We start from the raw sequence: 18,157 nt of genomic DNA, 5'->3' as shown, positions 1-18,157 counted from the left end.
AGCAACAATGCAGAGTTTTCACAGCTGCAGACTCAGCCTTCTCTTAAAGGGACACGGACATGAAAGTTGGAAATGTTAAATGCACTGTGAAACGGGGCATTTTTGCAGATGGCTCATATGGTGTCGTGCCAGCATTCACAGTAACAGCAAATATCGCTTTAAATTGCTCTCCTGTAATTTGCTATGACCCTTTTTGCACTGAATTAGAAAGTAAAGTATTACAGCTTGGTTTTAGTATTAGGAAACTGAATTAATGAAGCGAAGGTTGTGTGTGTGATTGTATGTTCTTGTTATATTATATATTATACATTTTTGTTTTGCTTTATTTTATTAAAAAATGAGCTGTCAAAGACAAGCTCCAGAGCCTTAGTCAAGGACACTAAAATAAGTATCGCTTATGACTGAGTTAACAGACAAAGAGAGCTCAACCATTTTTAATTTAAAGATCCTTCTTTATGATTTTAAGGTTGTTGCTGTTTGTTAATTTATTTCAATAATGTAAACAATATTCAAAGTTCATTTAGCAAATAAAAGAGGAAAAGAAATCCTATACAAAATAAAGCTAATACATTTCAATATTGCTTCACCTGTTCTGATTCACATATCGAAAAGAAGAGGGAAGAAGTACACACTTATTTAATCCCACCCCTTTGCCATAAGTTGTCAGTCAATATTTAAGCAGTTTCCTTACTGATATAATCTGCAGTAATAGTAACAAACATATTTCTAATATAATTTATGCACCACGTCATATCATTATGTTTTTCATATTTAACTTTGCCTGCACACCAATACCTCCAGTTAATTGTCGAATAAGCACGAATACAATTTCCTAAACAAAGACATCGACTGAATTTCCACATGATCCCTTTCTTTATAACTCATGAAGATCATATCTTTGTAACTCTTTTTGAACTGCTTTATGTATGTTTATGTTTGTCATCTGTAATTCTTGTTTTGGAAATTTAGCATTTTCTTTTATTCTTAAAAGTAGAAGTTCCATCTCATACAATGTGATATTAAAATGTTGGATTTTCATGTACTTTTTTTTACCTATTTACCTCAAACATATGTACTATGAGCATGTAGTTAGGTAGATAGAATAAATTCATGTAGTATAAATATTAGAGGTGAATTGCCTGTCATTAATCGGGCATTCAATTATTAGTTTTAATTAAATTTTGCACTTGTTTGCTTTAAAATTTGCAGTTAAAGAGAAGCAGTAATGTTGATCCTTTTTTTCCCTTTTTCTTTAGTAAGTTTTGAAATTACAAAAATTGTTTGGTCATAAAAGGAGAGAGATTGTATTTGCTTCTTCTTTTTTTTTCATTGCTTCTGTAGTGACTGGAAGACAGTTCAAAAAACCAAGGCTGGCTCTAGTACAATTTTGTGTTTTATGTACTGTAAGGTTTGTGAACAAGTGGGCACTCCATGTATATTTGCTCACTTTCCAGTAAAAGAGTAAAATACATATTCTTCTCTAAAAAGAGATCCGGTTGTAATCTTTCTTGCTGTTGGTATTCATGCTGGTTGTATTCCAGATCAGATCTGAACGAGCAAAGATGAATTTGAGAGATTGCAATTTGCAACCAAGAAAGAGAAACAGTGTTTTCTATTTTGCTTCTGAAGCTTCCACATGACACGAGGATGAGACGGTCTCAGTAAGCTTGCTAGTCAGAAGACAGTGAGCTTTTAGGGAGGGGAGCTAAAACTTGCTTCAGACTGTGGATGTGCTGAGAGACTTTACAGGCACTGTAGGATGTTGATCAGGAATTTATTTTAACTGATCCACTCTGATGGCGCTCAAAAATAAAACAGAGGTCCTGCAATCCTACTGTAAGGTTGTGCCTTCGCTCACAGTTGTGTTCCGTTTTTTCATGATTGCTTTTTTTTTTAATTTCATTTTAACACAGGCCTACACAATAGCACTGGCTGTCACTGCTGAATGTATTGTCTCAATCCTGGTGAGCAGTGGTGGTCAGCTTTGTTATGACGAAGCACTCAAAGCTAAGCGGTGTGGAGGTTTTTGAGCCCTCATTTCATGCTCCCCATTTTGCTTTTGCGCATTGTGCTGTTCGGGGTCCAGGCCGCGTATCCCTCCTGTCCTGGACGCCCCACTATTGTGAGAGTGAGCTCACTTGAAAATCCTTCAATCCTTTCGAGTGCAAGAAAATCATCGTTATTTGTATTGTCTGTAAGATTTAACAGGTCAGCTGAGACAGCCACGTGTTGAACACGCTACAGTTTTTCTCTTCACCATCATCTTCATCACCCTCGTCTTTGTTTCATAGTCGGGATTTCTGATTATTTTCCCAGATTTCCTGCCTCTTCTTTCACTGAAGTTTAGTAAATTAGTCATTTTAATCTGCCTTTCTGTAAAAAAAAAAAAAAAAACAACCTCCGATCCGATGGATCCAGCAGATCATGTGCTGAGGGCAGTAAATACACTAAGAGGGCACACATTGTATTTTCCTGTTTATGAAACTCTCACATTTCATATTTCAGCTTATAATAACACACTGTTTGTTTAATCTATCATGCCTATATCCCCTTGGTTTTATCTGCTGCTGCCCATTTCCCTTTCAAACAGATAGTTATGCCTTTCTTGTGGGTGTCAGAGATAAAATGGCCAGAATATCACACAGAGGAACCGTTATGGCTGTTACAACTATACACATTTGACATTACATCAAAACAGAGTAAGGTACGGTATAAGTTAGCAACTTGGTATGTTAACACAAGGTACAATGCTTTCACATGATGATGTTAACATATCCCAAATTATCTTTTTGTTCCCACAATGTACCACGTATGTGCTACTGTATAAAATTGTTGGAGAAAGGACAGAAATAAAGGGATGACTTTCCTCGTATTTTAAAAACATAAGTGACATAACGTCAACTCATGAATTTAAGTATGAACAGAGAAGAAAGCTTGATAAACCAACGTAATGTATTGTAGTAGCTCTTGGGAATGCAGTTTTATCTTGAGAAAATGTTTCCTAGTGTTTACCTAAGTCCTTTCTGCTTTTATGTAAAAGAAAAGAAAAAAACACGCATGCATTCATATCTCTCTACCACTCCATGTTGATTAGGGCCAGAAATACCTTTGTTGGCATCTAGGGTAGCAACAGGGGATCAGATAGAGGAGAGGGGGATAAGTGCCAGGCTTTCATTCCTGGCCTTCTGGCAGCCAGAGTGCAGGCAGACAGGCTGGGCAGTTAGGCCAAAGTTAAGACAGGACTCAGACAAAAACACCTGATCACTTTAATTAGCCTGAGCCAGTGGTTCTCACACTTTTTCTGGCATGCTCCTCTTATAAACCAGAAAAGTGTACACTGCACATCCAGTTTTTGTCATCATTACCAGTAAAAAGGGTACAGTTTGTAATTTAATGGCATAATGATCAGCACAACAGCATCAGCAACGTCTTGTTTGCTTTGTTTCCCCATTAATCATAATAATTCAGCTTCTTTTCACTCCAGATTTTTTCCCTGGTCCACTGATTTCAGTATGGCAGGTTGTCAAAGTCTTTCCTGGGGAGAAGCATAGACTGTATATAAAAATGGACTGTGATGCCACCCATTGGTTCAGTGAACAGCATTTTGCCTGTTGCTGTGTTAGTATTTTGAAACCAGACATGGGAAGTAAGAGAACTTTGACTCAGAATGATGTGTAAATCACAAGGAAGGCCTACCTGAAAGCATACCTTGTTCTACTGGGTCTGATTGGCTCTAATTTGGACCCCAAAACTATTTTAGTAAGAAAATAAGGTTTATTTATAATCTGTCCACTGGAGAAAAGAGCCGTGGGCCTCCAGGAGGATAGGAAGCTGTCTGACTTGAGTGTTGTGATGTGCTGGTCAAGGGAAGGAGGTTACTTAAAGGATATGATGTCTTCTCAGCAGACTAGATGTCAGTAGGAGTCACCTCGACTCCCAGGGGAGAGCTGCCACCAGGATACACATTTAATGCTCTTATCCAGACACTGATAGATAACAGTCAGGATGGGTTCAAAGCAGCAACATTGAGATAATAGAGATTGAGACAGATGAAGAGGCATTTATTTGAGATAGAACTAGAACTTGAACTTGGCAGTCAGTTTCATTTGGGGCTCGATGGTTCACGTGAATGATTGACCCCTCGTTATTGGGTCAAAAGTGCAACTGTAGATATGTTTGAACATTTTACCTGTTAGGAACATGTGATAGTTGGCATTAAAAAAAACTAGGTTAAGCTTTTCTAAGCCTGTAATCCGTAGTTGGTATCAGATAAGTTTTGCATGCTGTACTGTACTTGTATTAGCTCTCTGGCACTATATGTGACAAACCGTGTTTTCCATAGCCAGCAAATAGAAGCAAAAATCAGAGATTATTTGTATGTAATACTTGACCCTGGGCCACTTGTTACTCACTTGATGGACTCTCTTCGATTCCACTATTGAGTTACAAGTCTCTGTATCCTCTTAGCGAGGCTCGTGGCCCCTCCTCGCTGTGTATGAACCTGGCAGGACCGGGACCGCTCGGTCCTTCTTTTCTGTGCCCCATCCCCCACCAGACATAGTGATGGCACTCAGTGCCAGAGACACCCCTCCCTCCCCTCTCTTCCCTTCACCACCACTCCTCTCTCCTCTCCGCCCTCCCTTCCCTCTCTGCCGCAGGCAGACCCAGGCATGGGATCTCCATCTGTGCACAAAGGAGCCTCCTCTATCTGCATACGCTGCACATAAAAGGGCCTTTTGTCATGAGCTCTGCACACATGACCGTCCGCCTTTCACCCCGCTGGAAAAAAAGATCACTCTCTCCAGCAATCCAACCCCACCCCCAACACCAGACTCAACCCTGTCCCCGACCCCCACCCAGTCAGGTTTTCATCTGCGGAGAGAGAGAGAGAAAGAGTGAGACAGATCTACTCCAAACTTTGTCGAATAGAGACAACCATTAGATGGAGCTGCCTCCATCACTTCTACAAAATCCCTTTTCCTCTTTTTCATTTCCCTTTTATCATGCCTGCCTTCTCTGTTTTGTTTATTTGGTTTTTTTTTTTTTTCAAACTTCTGGGGTCTTTGTTTGTCCTCATTGTGAGGCATGAACGTATTATAGCATCTGCCATGCTGAAATATGAATGTGCTCCCAGTTTTGCTGTCTCCCTTCCTTTCTGCAGTCTCTGACATTTAAGTGGCATTAGTGGTTGGTTGTGTGCCAGGTTATCAACCCCCCCCCCCCCCCCCCCCCCCCCCCATTAGAGAAGCACAGGCTCAATTGACGACAGTCCGAGAGCTGAGGCTTTTCAGTGCCTCTCATCTCCGTGCCTCCTGCCTTTTAACCTCTCAGTCCCACGCTGCTCTGGAGAGCCCGAGGTATTTGTAATGTGTAGCGATAATGGCAAAAAATTGTCTGCACACGTGAGATCCAAATCAAGAGATACAAGGTAGTGTTCTCTACCTTTGGGAGACAAGTGGGCTGTACGCCATTTTGGCTACTAAAGATGACACATATTGGTGCTGAGGGATATTGAGTCAGGGTGGGGACGGAGCAAAGACATAGAGGCAGGCAAATACACAGTGTCAAGTGCACGAGTGCTGCCACAAAAAAGCGCTTTCCTCAGCGTTTCCTTTGAAACACACACGGCCCCGATGCCTTACTCCCGGCCAAACGTGTGTGGATTTTGGAAAGCCCTCGAGCTCATCTTGCTGTCGCTGCACACAGGCCTGTGGCGGAACGGAAGGATAAGATTGACTTCTCCCTCCATAGCCATGTCCTCCACATGACCCTCTGCCTTACTAAGTTGGTGTGAGAGGTCAGAGGCTGTCACACCATCGAATACGTGCTGTCAACACCTTTAGCTTGATGATGATTATGCTGATGGGTGGACCAGAACATGTTACACCCCATCAGTGTCAGCACAGTTTACCATAAAGAGAGCACAGATTTTACACAGAGGGTCCCTGAATCACAGACTAGCATTGAAATAATTTTGCGCAAGTGTTTACCCTCCTAAGTGTCTGCGGTCATAATCACAAGGAACAGAGTTGCTTGTTCCCACAAAAGTATTATATAACGAGGCATAATGATTATAATGATGATAACGAGAGTAATAAAAATAAACATTGTTTTTATCACACGCTTGACATGAAATTGAAAAAACACACAATGCGTGACACTTGTAGTCAAAATAGACAAAATAAATGTAGTGTATACTTTAAATGCTCTCTGTGCTTTTGATACAAGCCTCTGCATGAAACTAATAAACCAACTAGTTGTCAGCACACAGGATTACATGAAAAATCTATTTAAGGGAAAGTTATGAAGACAAACGTTTTACACACATGTGTACATGCAATCAAATGAGCAGACTGAAATGACTTTTCACAGTAGTAAGTGGACATTTACTTTTATTGCTGGCATGTGGTCTGGTTTGCCGGAACAGTGATTTATGTCTCAAACACATATTACTTTGCTCTATGTAAAAAATAAATATTAATAATATTTTGCACCAATCACTGAATTTGCATAAATAGCCCACAGAGTATAACATCTGTTTATGCAACTGTCCTATAAATCACTGCTTTTCTCCCACATAGATAAAAGCCATTCAGTGCAGTTTTACTCATCAGTAACCCAAGTGTGATTTCTCTAATCAGTGATTTTTTTTTGTCCTTCTTTTTTTAATCCATGACATCAATATCAGCTGTTTCCCCTTTTTCAAGGTTGCCAAACAACAGATATCAAAGTGGTAAATATCTAGAATATTTCAAATATTTACTTTTTGTGCTCGAGTAACTCTGTTTTTGTCACTAAGCTTACTTTACTGTAGTAATCATAAGGAGGAAAGTGCTGCAAAGTGATTCGGAAGCTGAAAGGTGTGTGATGTCGTGTTGAAAAAGGAACCAGGAAAAAGAAAAGCACACGTGTTGTTAAATGTTATTAGTTACATGTTTTGCTGTTCTCAGTGGAGCAAGGATGCTAGACAGACTGTGTAAGACAACAAAACAGTGCGCACAAAGTGTTTGTTGAGGCAGCGAACCGCTGAGTGCATATGACTCTGCTGTGTTGGACTCCTTGCAGCCCTGCGGCACAGAAACAGCCGTTGTGACGTGGCCCCTGAAATGCCAGGGCTGTGCACTCTTGGCATAGTGATTAGGGAGAACAAAACAAAATGGCCAAGGTTTTTTTGTTGTTGTTGTTTTAAATAGGAATTAATAACCTGCATGAGAAAACTGGAAGGAAGAGTAGAAGTATGCAGAGACCTGATAGTTAAGTGGACAGAAAAGGAGAATTTACTTTATGTGTCACTGATTATTGAAATTTGTCTCAGTACATTATTTAGTGCTACAGATCAGTATTTTTACATTGCTGCTTAACTAGATAATAAACATTTGGTGCATGTCTAAAAATGATTGGTTACTACATTGTGATCTGTGCTATAATGACAAAAATGACACAGGTATTATACTCAGTCAAAAATATTTTTTAATTGAATATTTATTACATTGTTACACTCATTCAAACCCTGCTTGTGCTCGTTTCCACCATAAGGCAGTTTTGTTGCATTCACACTTTAAATGCAGATCTTCAGACCTACACAGTACAAAGTAATGCAACATTGCATTTGTGTTGGATTTTGAGCTTTTAATATATCAGTACTAAAACAGTAGGTGAAATAATTAACTCACGCATTATATATTTTTTAAAAAAAAATTTTTTTTAAAGTGCTGTGTTGACCCCTTAATGCTGCCCCACTTTAGTGTGGAAATCCTTCTTTTTTATAGCATGTATCACCTTAACATGCTACATTTGATAATTAATGTCTCATTGGGATCATAGTTTAAAATTCTGTATTTTTATTAGAGAAAAAAAGTATTAATTGATATTAATGAGGCTGAAGGTCGATGTTGATTTCTTGCCTAGGCTGCCCTTGCTCATTGCTGCCTTTTCGAAAACGGCCCTGATCCAGGACAATATGTCTGGTTGTTGAAGGGCTGCCAGAAGTAGTTGTTAGTTACAGTTAGGGCGCGTCCCTCTTAGGATAGGTTGTCCACTCTGAGGTCTGATATCGAATAGGTCCATAATTTCCAGCTTGTTCCCAGGAGAAGCTCTCCTTTGCTCTTTTCTCTCTGTTTCTCTCTTCCTCCTCTCCTTTCAGAATCCTGTGAGAAACAGCAAGGTGAGTTCATTCCTGCTCTTGAAAAAGTCTTTATTCCTGTTTTTTCTTCTTCTTCTTTTTTTTTCTCTTTTTTTTTGCTAAGACGAATCGTTTCTTTGTGCATGTGGCATATCTAGAAATTCTGTTTCTTCGCAATATGTCTCAGAAATATTTTGAAATTCAATATTTATTGCGGTGCTTTTGAATTGTTCTCATGAAAGCACCGGATCAAATGCCTGCTGAGCTATGTGGCAGATGAAGGGAGGGGGGCGAATCACTGCTCTGTTTTTGTGCTTTCATATCAGCACAACATATCAGGTAAAGCTGATTAAACAGAAATCAAATACATTAAAATTAAATTAATATTTTTATTCATATAAAACTATTTATTAGGAATGAAGTGTTTAAGTGCACCATGTTTAACAATCTAATACTAGTGTAAAAAATGATTTATACACACACAATGAAGTGTATTATTTAAACCCAAAACAGATTTCTAACAGTTTTTCTCTTACTTTTGAATTTAGTGACAGGTTCATGTTAAATAAATCAACTTGTGTGCGCCGTGACTGAATATCAGTTCTTTATTATTTGTATAACAAAAGGCTGGATGAGCTGCCTTTTGTAAAGCATATTTTTGCACAGTTCATATTAACATTTTAATGTGGATTTTTACTCAGTGAACAAAAAATGCATTTCTGGAAAAGTTTGTTTTTTCCCCTGAATAAATCGTGACAATAATTTACACCAAATTCATAAAGTTCAGGCATTATTAAACATTTCCTAAAATTAAATTAGTATCCCTGGCATTTTTTGGTTTTTAGGCAGTGTGTTCCTTTAACGAAGCTAATATATAAAATAGTCAACATTTATGATAAAATTATTAAGTTTAACTATTAATTAATCATTTATTTATTTATGTCTTTTTGGGTTTCTGTAATAAGCGGGCGGCATTTTAAGGAAACAAAAGTCCATTCTGTTTATATTCTATAATATTTTGCACACATGCTTTTATATATGCCACAGTGCATTTCAAATATTGATGGATAATGTGTTTTCAAATAAGTGCTCAGTCAAGAGTTTTGCATATGAAGATAACTTGTGGAAAAACTTGAACTTGATATTTTTTGGGAACTCATTGCTGGAAAAATATCCCTAATCCGGATAAAATGATATTCCCAAGGTGCTTTATTCCATAAAATTCTCCAAAGGAGCTGATTGTTAGCAGACATTTCCAAAATGATATAGCTGAATTATGTTTCATTATAACTTATTATCGGCTCGCTTTTGCAGGAAATGCAGTGTTAGGTAAGCTCAGCTGTGCAGCATGCTTTCACCTCTGTACTAATATCAAAGTATACGTTGAAGGGAGTCACAGAAACAGATCCTGAACAAGCTGCTTTTTTCTTATTGGTTGCAATCACCAATATTACGATTCTTTTTTTCTTGTATTAGAAACATCATTACTGCGCATGTCTTCTGTCCACCATTTCATTGCACATGCAACCATTTTATGAACTTCAACATAAAACAGTCTTTTAGGTCAGAGGCCTTGAAAACATACTTGAATTGACAATGTTTACTTAGGAAGGAGTACTTATTGGAAATACGGGTACACGGATGAAGCACAGCCTGCTAAAGTAAAGTTAAAAACTCTTTGGACCGGGGTGTGTTAACATTGCAAATCCTGTGCAGTGAGCATTCAGTCGTTTCTTCAGATTTTTCCACATAGAAATAATTCTGTTTGAGCTGTGCTGCACCTTGCAAGGTTAGCCTGCATTCCCTGTCTGTGCATGCATGCGTATAAATGTCAAACAGACGGAGAAAGTGGCGGTCACAGTCGGCTGCCTAAGGTGACTGGTGGGGGTCAAAGGTCAGGCTGTGTTAATACGACGTGATGTGCTGCCCCCGGGACCTCGGTCCCATGAGGGATAACCCCCTAATCAGCATTAGTTAATGTGTTAGTAATCTTTACCTTCTTAAAGCAAACAACAGTGGAGCATTCAATGAGCTCGCTTGGCCTCCCATGTAACGCTTTTGACCCAGGGGTCATGGCCTTTGTTCCCTCCTCGATGGGGAGTGCCCTCAAAGGTCCTGGGTGTAATAGAGAAGTTGTTTAGACACGTGCAGGGTTTAAGCTCGACCACCTTATGGACTCTTCTGCTGGAGAGTATACTCTCCCCTCATACAGAAGGGATACTTTGTGGTTAGCTTTTATCCCCTTCAATAAGTCCATTAGAATAACCTTGTTTTTATGTGCCGCATATCATATCTAAGTGTCGACGTTGTAATGGTTGCTGACCAAGCACACAGCCATCCCTTACCCCCACCCCCCAACACACACACACACACACACACACACACACACAAACCCCTACTCCCACCTGCTAATGCCTCCTCGATGTTTCTAAGAGCAAATATTGTTTGTCTTTGTGGATTCCCTGCCCAGTGAAATTCCATATCGCTCTTGCTGTGCTCATTGTTTTATTGTTTCATGTAGCAGTAGGACGAACGTTCATCCAGTCCACCATTTAAATTCTATAATGCAATGTTTACCCTAACAAATGCCTGCAGACGTCTTTTAAAACACTTTAATGTGCCGTCTTCTGAATGCAATCAGTGCCCGTCAGCAGACAGTTTGTTTAAGCCACAAAAAAATGTGTCTTATTTATAACGGCGTTAGACGTATGCGCTGCATTTCTATTGCTATGCTATTTTTATATTTTAACCGCTTCAAAACAGTTTTTTTCTCTGTCGTAAAATTGTGTTCCCAACTCGATTCATTGCATCAAACCTCGATGAAACAGAGAAGCATAATCATACGTTAAAATTATTAGGAGTAAAATAATTGTCAGGCAGAGGCTATAACATGGCGCCGTCTGCCATTTTGTTTCTCATTGCAATATCAATTGGCCTGATCGACTGACTTTGTATCACACAGCTGCAGCAGCCTAGTACTCCAGAAGGAAAGCTGTGGCTTTTCCCTGCCTTTTCTCCCTCCCGGATGTCAGTGCGGCTGCATCGTGTGTTATTGTTAGTGCTTCATCTAATGTTAGTCGTTTTTGATCATTTAATCTGAAAAAAAAAAAAGCAAGATGTTGCCAGTAGTAAGAACTGCTTTGTGCGTTTTGTTTTTTTTAAACGGAAACCGATTTTATACAGTCGGCCTTAAATAGTCTGCATTTGCTTCTAAAGTCCGACTAGTCATGACTCCACAATTAAGATGTGACAGGTAATTACGACACGCAACAGAGGCACAATGTAGCGGCAATGTAGACACGCAACACAGCGGCAAGAGCTGGCAGCAGTCCCAAAGCCAAAACTGTATCCTCAGATGAACTTTATGTCATGCAAAGTACAGTATGCACACTAAGCATAAATTCACAGAGCATGCTTCCCTAAAACTAATGACTAATACTCCTTGGAGTTCTAACATATGCTTTTTTTATTTATTTTTTTTTTACAAGCTATTCCCCAAAAATCTTAACATATACCCAAGACATCTTTATACATTGAAGCCATAATGAAGTCATGAGTTTCTCAATTGGTTAAAACGCATGGCGAGATGTGACGTATAACTTGAACTCCTTCTAATAGGATTCTATAGCTCCTGCCAAAGTGCATGACTGAACTGAGCTAGTATCTCATTTAGGGAAAGGAAGAAAAAAGAAAGAAAGCGAACAAATACCTTGCAGTGCAAAGCGGCCTTTTCCTGCACTTTGTTAGTTTAAATAATATTGGCATTTTTCTCCTCTCTCTCTAATTGTCTTTGGCCGTATGTGTTTCTACTAAAAACCCGTCTAGCAAAGAGGAGTGCGCGGAGAGAGGAGAAGAGTTTTTTTTGTGCAATCCAGCCTGTGCTGCTGTGAGGAAGAGAGAGCCGGCGAGGAACGGGGTGGTGGCCGTGCAGTGAAAGCAGCCCTCACAAGCTGTGCAGCCTGAAGCAGTAGCAGCCATGTTAAACAAGTCTCCGTGAGCTCGAGCCCCGCTTATGTATTTGTGCTCTCCAAAGCCGACAGGAAGTTTTCACAGAGTAAAACGTAAGAAAAAGTTTAACCCCCACCTTATGTTTTTCCTCTCTGTCTCCCTCTTTCTCTCTTTCTCATTGTCTCTTGCTAGGAATGAAGTCCCCTCTTTAATTCTCAGCAGTTTATAAAGCAGAAATGAAATTTATTTTTAAAAAAGAGAGAAAAAAAAAAAAGCTCCTCAGTAATAAATACACTTTACATATCTCCTTCCTCCTTTTCTTCCCTTATAGAGCTCCTGGTTCAAGGCCGAGGGGGGAAAAAAGTTAAAGCCACGAGGTCTGCCTTTTGCAGTTTTTTAGAACCAGAGCCAAAAGAGGCAGGAAGTTGTTGTACAATAGCGTTACAGTAATCTGCCTCAAATGGAAAAAGCCAAATGCTGATCGCGGAGTGGAGAAGGTGGCAGAACAGACAGAAAGAGGGAGGGAGGGACAGGCAGGGAGAGAAAGAGCTCTAGCGTGTGAGAAGCAAAGCATAATCAATGCAATCTAAGATGGTGGAAACAGCCCTGCTGTTTAGTAGGGACCCCCCCCCCCTTTCTCCTCTCCTCTCCTAGTTCCCTCTGAGGCTCACTTATGCTTCATGTAAATCTGTGCAAGAAATTGGTTCAAACTAAACGCGTGGACCATTATGTTATCTTTTTTTTTTTCGTTCTCCATTTTAAACAAGACAAATCGGCATCTCTGGGGGGGTTTCGCTAAAATGTTCTCCGAACTGTTGAACATTGAATACCGGGGCATGTAGCAGCTGTTTTTCCTCGAGGAAAAAGCAGCAGAGTCTCACCCAAAAATGCTTATCAGCCTTTTTTGACTTTGTGCCAAAATAGCTGCGAAGGTTCGGCTACAGCCTTTGCTTTGTGACAGAGCCGGGGCAAGAAGGAGGCGTCCTGGCCATGCGTTCTTTGCCACATGTTACTGAAATTAACACTCTCCGTGCTTTTCTTTTTCACTTTGTGTGCTCGCGTCCTTGTGTGTGTGTGTGTGTGTGTGTGTGTGTCATGGTCTATTCTATCCATTCAGGCTGCTCAGGCATGCCAAAGAGTTAATGCGCTCTGAGTGTGTGTGTACGTGTGTTCCTTTCAGTGTGTACTTCCAGATCTGTAAAGCTCCACCACGGTAAGAGATGAGGTTAATAATTCAAGGAGATCTCAGAAGTGTTGCATATTTCAAGGATCCTTCAGCGGGGGCAGCTTATGCTGAATGACTCTGTATTCTCCCGTTTTCCTTGCTTTTCTTTGCACTTGCTGATATAGTTGCTGACGTACGTTATAGTGGATCCCAGTATGGCGTGTGAGTGCAGGCACTGAGCCTGCGCGCTGCCTGGGAGGAGTGGATTTCTGTGTCATTCTTCTTCCTCCACCCCTCCCACATTTAGTGCTTTCCACCCTCCCACTCTGCCTCGCTCTCTTCCCTTCTGTGTCTCCATCTCCCACCCATCTTATGCTCCCTCCCTCCCTCCCCAGGCCCCAGTGCAAATACAGTTCCTTGCCGTGTTGGACATGTGATGAAAAAGTGACTGGTTCGCGCGCTCTGCTACACCTCCTATTTCATCATCAGCCGAGCTTTTCTACCCCTTCACTGTATGCATGTCTGTCTCCTCCTCTCGGATTCTCTCTCTCCCTCTCTCTCTCTCCCCCTCTCCTCGTCTTCTCTCTCTGAATCGGTCGCTCCTCTCTTTCTGCTAGAGCCACACGCAAGGGGGAGACTTGAGCTCTGCGAGGGGAGAAAAAAAAAAAAGACAAAAAGTCTGCTGCTATTTCTACAGTCAGGGCCTCCCCGCAGCCCGCCCTGCCATAGATGGATCTTTTTTTTTTTTTTTACTCACTACTAGCTGGATTTTAACCCTCTGCCTCCAACTAGCTGCACAGCAGCTCTGCAAAACCTGGCAACAAGTGGCTTTTTTTAGGGGCCCTTTTCTTACTTTTGGCACATTGATTTTTGCACCGCTCTGGATTTTTGATCACTTATCTGCTTTTCTGTTGCTTATTTTCTAAAACTGTACCTCATTTTCCTCTTCTTTTTTTGTTTGTTTGTTTAGTTTTATTAGGGTTTTTTTTCCCCTTGCTGGTTTTTAGCCATGTTTATTTGGTTTCTCTCATTTTGGATCAAAATTTTCCAAGGTGGTGTTTCTCCATCTGATGGGCCTTGATCCACCTGGAATGCCAGGGGCGCCATTTTTGACGGGTAACCTTTTTGTGGTGGTGGGCTTGTGGCCGGGATGTCCATGGATGGCAGTCACAGAGTGACCAGTGTCTCAGTAGGGTATACGTGTGCGTTTTAAAGGAGATGTTTCGTAATCCGCGCCAGCGACTGGCGTGAAGTACCGCACCTTGTTTGTATTTACTCTGCTTCTCCTCCTGTTTCCTCTCCATGTCCTCTCTCCTTCGCTGTCTCCTTGTGTCTCTTTCTCACTCTTGTTCTCTCTCTTTCACGCCGACTCGCTCTCGAGGGCAAATGAGTGGTGCGCTGAGCCGGAGCTCTTACTGGGACAGGTGCCAATTGCAAACAAAAGAAATTAACAGGCAATAAGCGAAAAAAAAAAAGGGGGGAAGCAAATTGTCGAATTGCAAGTTGTTGAGATGTCACCAGTAGCTGTGCACGTTACGTCGCCGCATGACCGGTTTGCATTATTGTTGCGTTACGTTATCAAGTATTAAAGTAAAACAGAGGTTTGAATACTTTGCTTCACTTATTCCAGTGAAGGCATTTCACTTGAGAAGAGGGAGGGAGTAATGTGAGAGAGAAGCATATAGACTTGTGAATTATTCATGTGCTCAGCCAAGGCTGAGACTGGACTGGTTGTGCTATTTGCATGCATCAGACATGCTGTTTGTCTGTTTGCTAACATTCCTCATTCAAAGACTTGTTAACTAGCAGCCAGGCTTAGCTGGAGTCTCGCAGACAGCCTCATGGCCTCCTATTGTTTCAGGCCTCACCGGGCCTGGACCCAGCTGGTGGCAGGCAAGCCATGCAGCCCTGAGCTTTGGGTTGAGACTGTGGTTGAAGGAGGGATTTGTGCCTGGAGGTGAGACTGACTGAGGCTGGAGCTGAGGCTGAGGCACGGCTGTGAACGGGACATTCTGAGGGAAATCACGGGGTTATGCAAGAAGCACCAAACTGGAGCTTATGGCTTTCTCCTCTTCTTGACAGAGATGTGGATCAAAGCGGGAAGAGCTTCCGAACCTCACCGGACATTTAGCGTCTTTGCTCTGGTAACTGGTGAGTAATTTTCATTTAAAATATGCCTATGGATGCATGGTTTCCGATGTACTTTATCAATGTGTTTGCATTTTGGACGTTCAGTTTTCGCAGGAATCCTGTACAAATAAACATCTCGATGAATTTGAGGTCTTTGCACAAAGTTTCTTTTCACCTGAGCGAGCATTTATGCATCTGAATTTAAAGCCCTGCACTTAGAACAGCAGATATCAGAGCGTTAACAGCTATTCTCATGATTTCAAGAACATTTCCCCACTAAAAATTTCTACAAACTCATTCATAGTTTAGCGATACGCACAAAAAAGGCAGAAAAGCACTCTGTTGACCGGATAATCCTACTTTAATGCAATCAGTGAGTAAGTGCAAGGCCACAGTTGTGGAGGTATTTCATATGAGTGATGCTGTCCGAGCTTAGAATGCACTGTATGAAGAGAAGCACGTGGTGCGCTGATCATTTCGATCAGTTTAATGTTTTCAGAAGCTTTTGGAGGACGTCTTAATTTTTACAACTATTTATTTTTAAATGGCAAATTTCTTTGAGTTCGTGCTTTTACAGTTTGTACTTGGTAAGCTTATATTTTATTCAAGAAAACGGAATAGAGAATAACTCACCATTTCTTCACCATTTGCTTTTGTATACATAATTTTTGTTAATCGGAGGATTCCTTCATATTTTTTCCCCACTTTTGGATCTATACCTTACATGTCTGAATACAGATTTTACAAGACTTGTGCTTTTGATAGAAGCGCTTTACATACAACTACAGATGCTTTTGTTATTATGTTGATACTAATCGCATTTCTCTTGATTTGCTGGAAGAACAAACCTGAATGAGCAACAAACGCAGCAGTTTCACCAACAAGAGAATTTATAAAAAATGACTGTGGATATTGTGAATTTAATGATCAAGATCATGGGAAATCTGTACTGCTTGAATGTTTTTAAGACATTAAAATAGCAAAGTATATTCCCAAGTCTAATGAGAAAAATCTTCTTCGAGGTGTCGCTTGAAAGTATAATCAAATTTGCAGTAAAGCTGTTTTCTGATTGCGTTTTTTGAAAATTGCGGAAATTTTCTAGTTTAATCAACAAAAGTTTGCGTATTTGTCGAATATTCTGCTTTGGATTTCAGATGTGCTGTGTTATGTTGGGTGTCGGGTTTTACATAGAAGATGACTTTTTTTGAAGGACAAAGTCAAAATGATTACTCAAAGCTTTCAAGAGTGAGGCTTACTGTTGCATATGTAGCTTATTATGCTCATTCATATGAATGTAAGCTTTGCTGTACTAGCTGTGGACACATGGTTTTGGCTGGAGGAGTATCTCGCTACTCCACCCCAAGGCCTTTTTGGCACTGAATGGCAGGAGTGCAGTGGAAGGTTGCATGTCGAGAGGCAGATGGCAGGGTTTTCAGCATTTTCTCTCTGTGTGTAAAAGCATACCTACAACAACACAACAGCCTGGTACAACCCACAGTGGGTGCACTGAAGCAAACTAACAGTTTATTGCATCTACACAGCAGAGCTAGCAATGGGACACACACAGACACAGTCACACATACACACTAATACAAATTTACCGTCAAACGTGCGCGTAAATGTATTTGTGTAGTTAATAGTAGTTCATAATAATTGTACTTTTTTTTGTTGATGCTTTCTTGGTGTATGATGTGAGGTTTAGTCAAATAGTTGGTTAGAAGCATTTTTTCATGTAATTACCAACAGCAAAGTGGCTCAAATGGCTTCTTTTAATTTTTAATTTTTATTTTATGTAAATGGAAATATGTACTTAATATAATGCAGAAGCAAAGCAGACACCAAAACTGCATGCCACAGCTAAAACACCAAGTTCTCAAACTTGAACTTGACTGTCCTTGAACTTGAATGGGGGGGAAAAAATCAACAATTATTCTTAGTCTTAGTATGTTAGTTAAAACATATGGTGCTAACAAAAATCCAACTGAAAAAACGTGGGACATTTTTTAATAGATAAGCAAAAAGAAAGTGTGTGTGTGTGTGAGGGGGGTGCACTATGCAAAAGATTATTTGTCATGTTCAGTTATTTTTCTACAATATTCGCAGCAATTCTGTAAGTAATTTATTACTGTTTTTATTATATGTATCATACTGAGGTAACCCTGCTACTTTTAATTTATTACTCACTTTCAGTTTAATTTATATTTGAGTTTGTCCATGTGAAACTCAAAAATGTCATGACGCGTAGTAAAAAGAGAAGAAAATATAAAAACGGACGAATATGTGCACATGTGCACGTCCTCATTTTTTTCTGCCAAGTGTAATTGTTTAAAACAAATCAAAAGTTTGTCCCGTGAAGTTTTTTTGTAAGCACACGTCTTCATAGAGGAAACTAAACAGAAAGCGTAAAAGAAAAATGTGTATGCTAAAACACTGTTTTTAAAGTATTTACATTACTGTAGAGATCAGTTTACGGATGGCTAAGTCACAGCAGCAGCCTTTTTTGGTGTGTGTGTGTGTGTGTGTGTGTGTGTGTGTGTGTGTGTGTGTGTGTGTGTGTGTGTGTGTGTGTGTGTGTGTGTGTGTGTGTGTGTGTGTTTGCAGTAAAACAATGGTGCAAGGCATGATTGAGCATGTTTCTACTTGGTGGTGCATCATGTATATGATTGTGTTTCTTAAACATTCATATATATATATATATATATATATATATATATATATATATATATATATATATATATATATATAAAAAAATACACACACACACACACACACACACATATGTATATATATAT

The 18,157-nt window shown here is 40.0% G+C and overlaps 1 protein-coding gene and 1 long non-coding RNA gene across 4 annotated transcripts in view; one reads left to right on the top strand and one right to left on the bottom strand.

The window, feature by feature from the left end:
• The window catches only part of pparab (peroxisome proliferator-activated receptor alpha b), a 94,026-nt gene that overhangs the window by 8,172 nt on the left and 67,697 nt on the right, over nt 1–18,157 (top strand). Inside the window, exons 1-2 of one of the 2 annotated variants that reach the window (XM_076886027.1) lie at nt 8,063–8,164; nt 15,318–15,386. The gene's annotated coding sequence lies outside the window, so the exon portion shown is untranslated. Of the gene's footprint in view, nt 1–8,062; nt 8,165–15,317; nt 15,387–18,157 lie in introns of those variants that run through there. The other variant, XM_012922590.5, reaches the window with a different exon arrangement.
• On the bottom strand, nt 8,030–12,611 carry LOC101468613 (uncharacterized). 2 transcript variants are annotated; one of them, XR_191509.5, is made up of 3 exons: nt 12,207–12,611; nt 10,119–10,237; nt 8,030–8,147 (listed from the first exon to the last, which is right to left on the bottom strand). It is a non-coding gene; the product is annotated as an uncharacterized LOC101468613 (long non-coding RNA). The 2 variants fall into 2 exon arrangements; XR_001167826.3 differs by lacking the exon at nt 12,207–12,611 and adding an exon at nt 11,832–12,177.

Source organism: Maylandia zebra, linkage group LG7, assembly GCF_041146795.1.
Source record: "Maylandia zebra isolate NMK-2024a linkage group LG7, Mzebra_GT3a, whole genome shotgun sequence".
NCBI lineage: Eukaryota > Metazoa > Chordata > Actinopteri > Cichliformes > Cichlidae > Maylandia > Maylandia zebra.
This window is presented reverse-complemented; position numbering and strand designations above follow the sequence as displayed.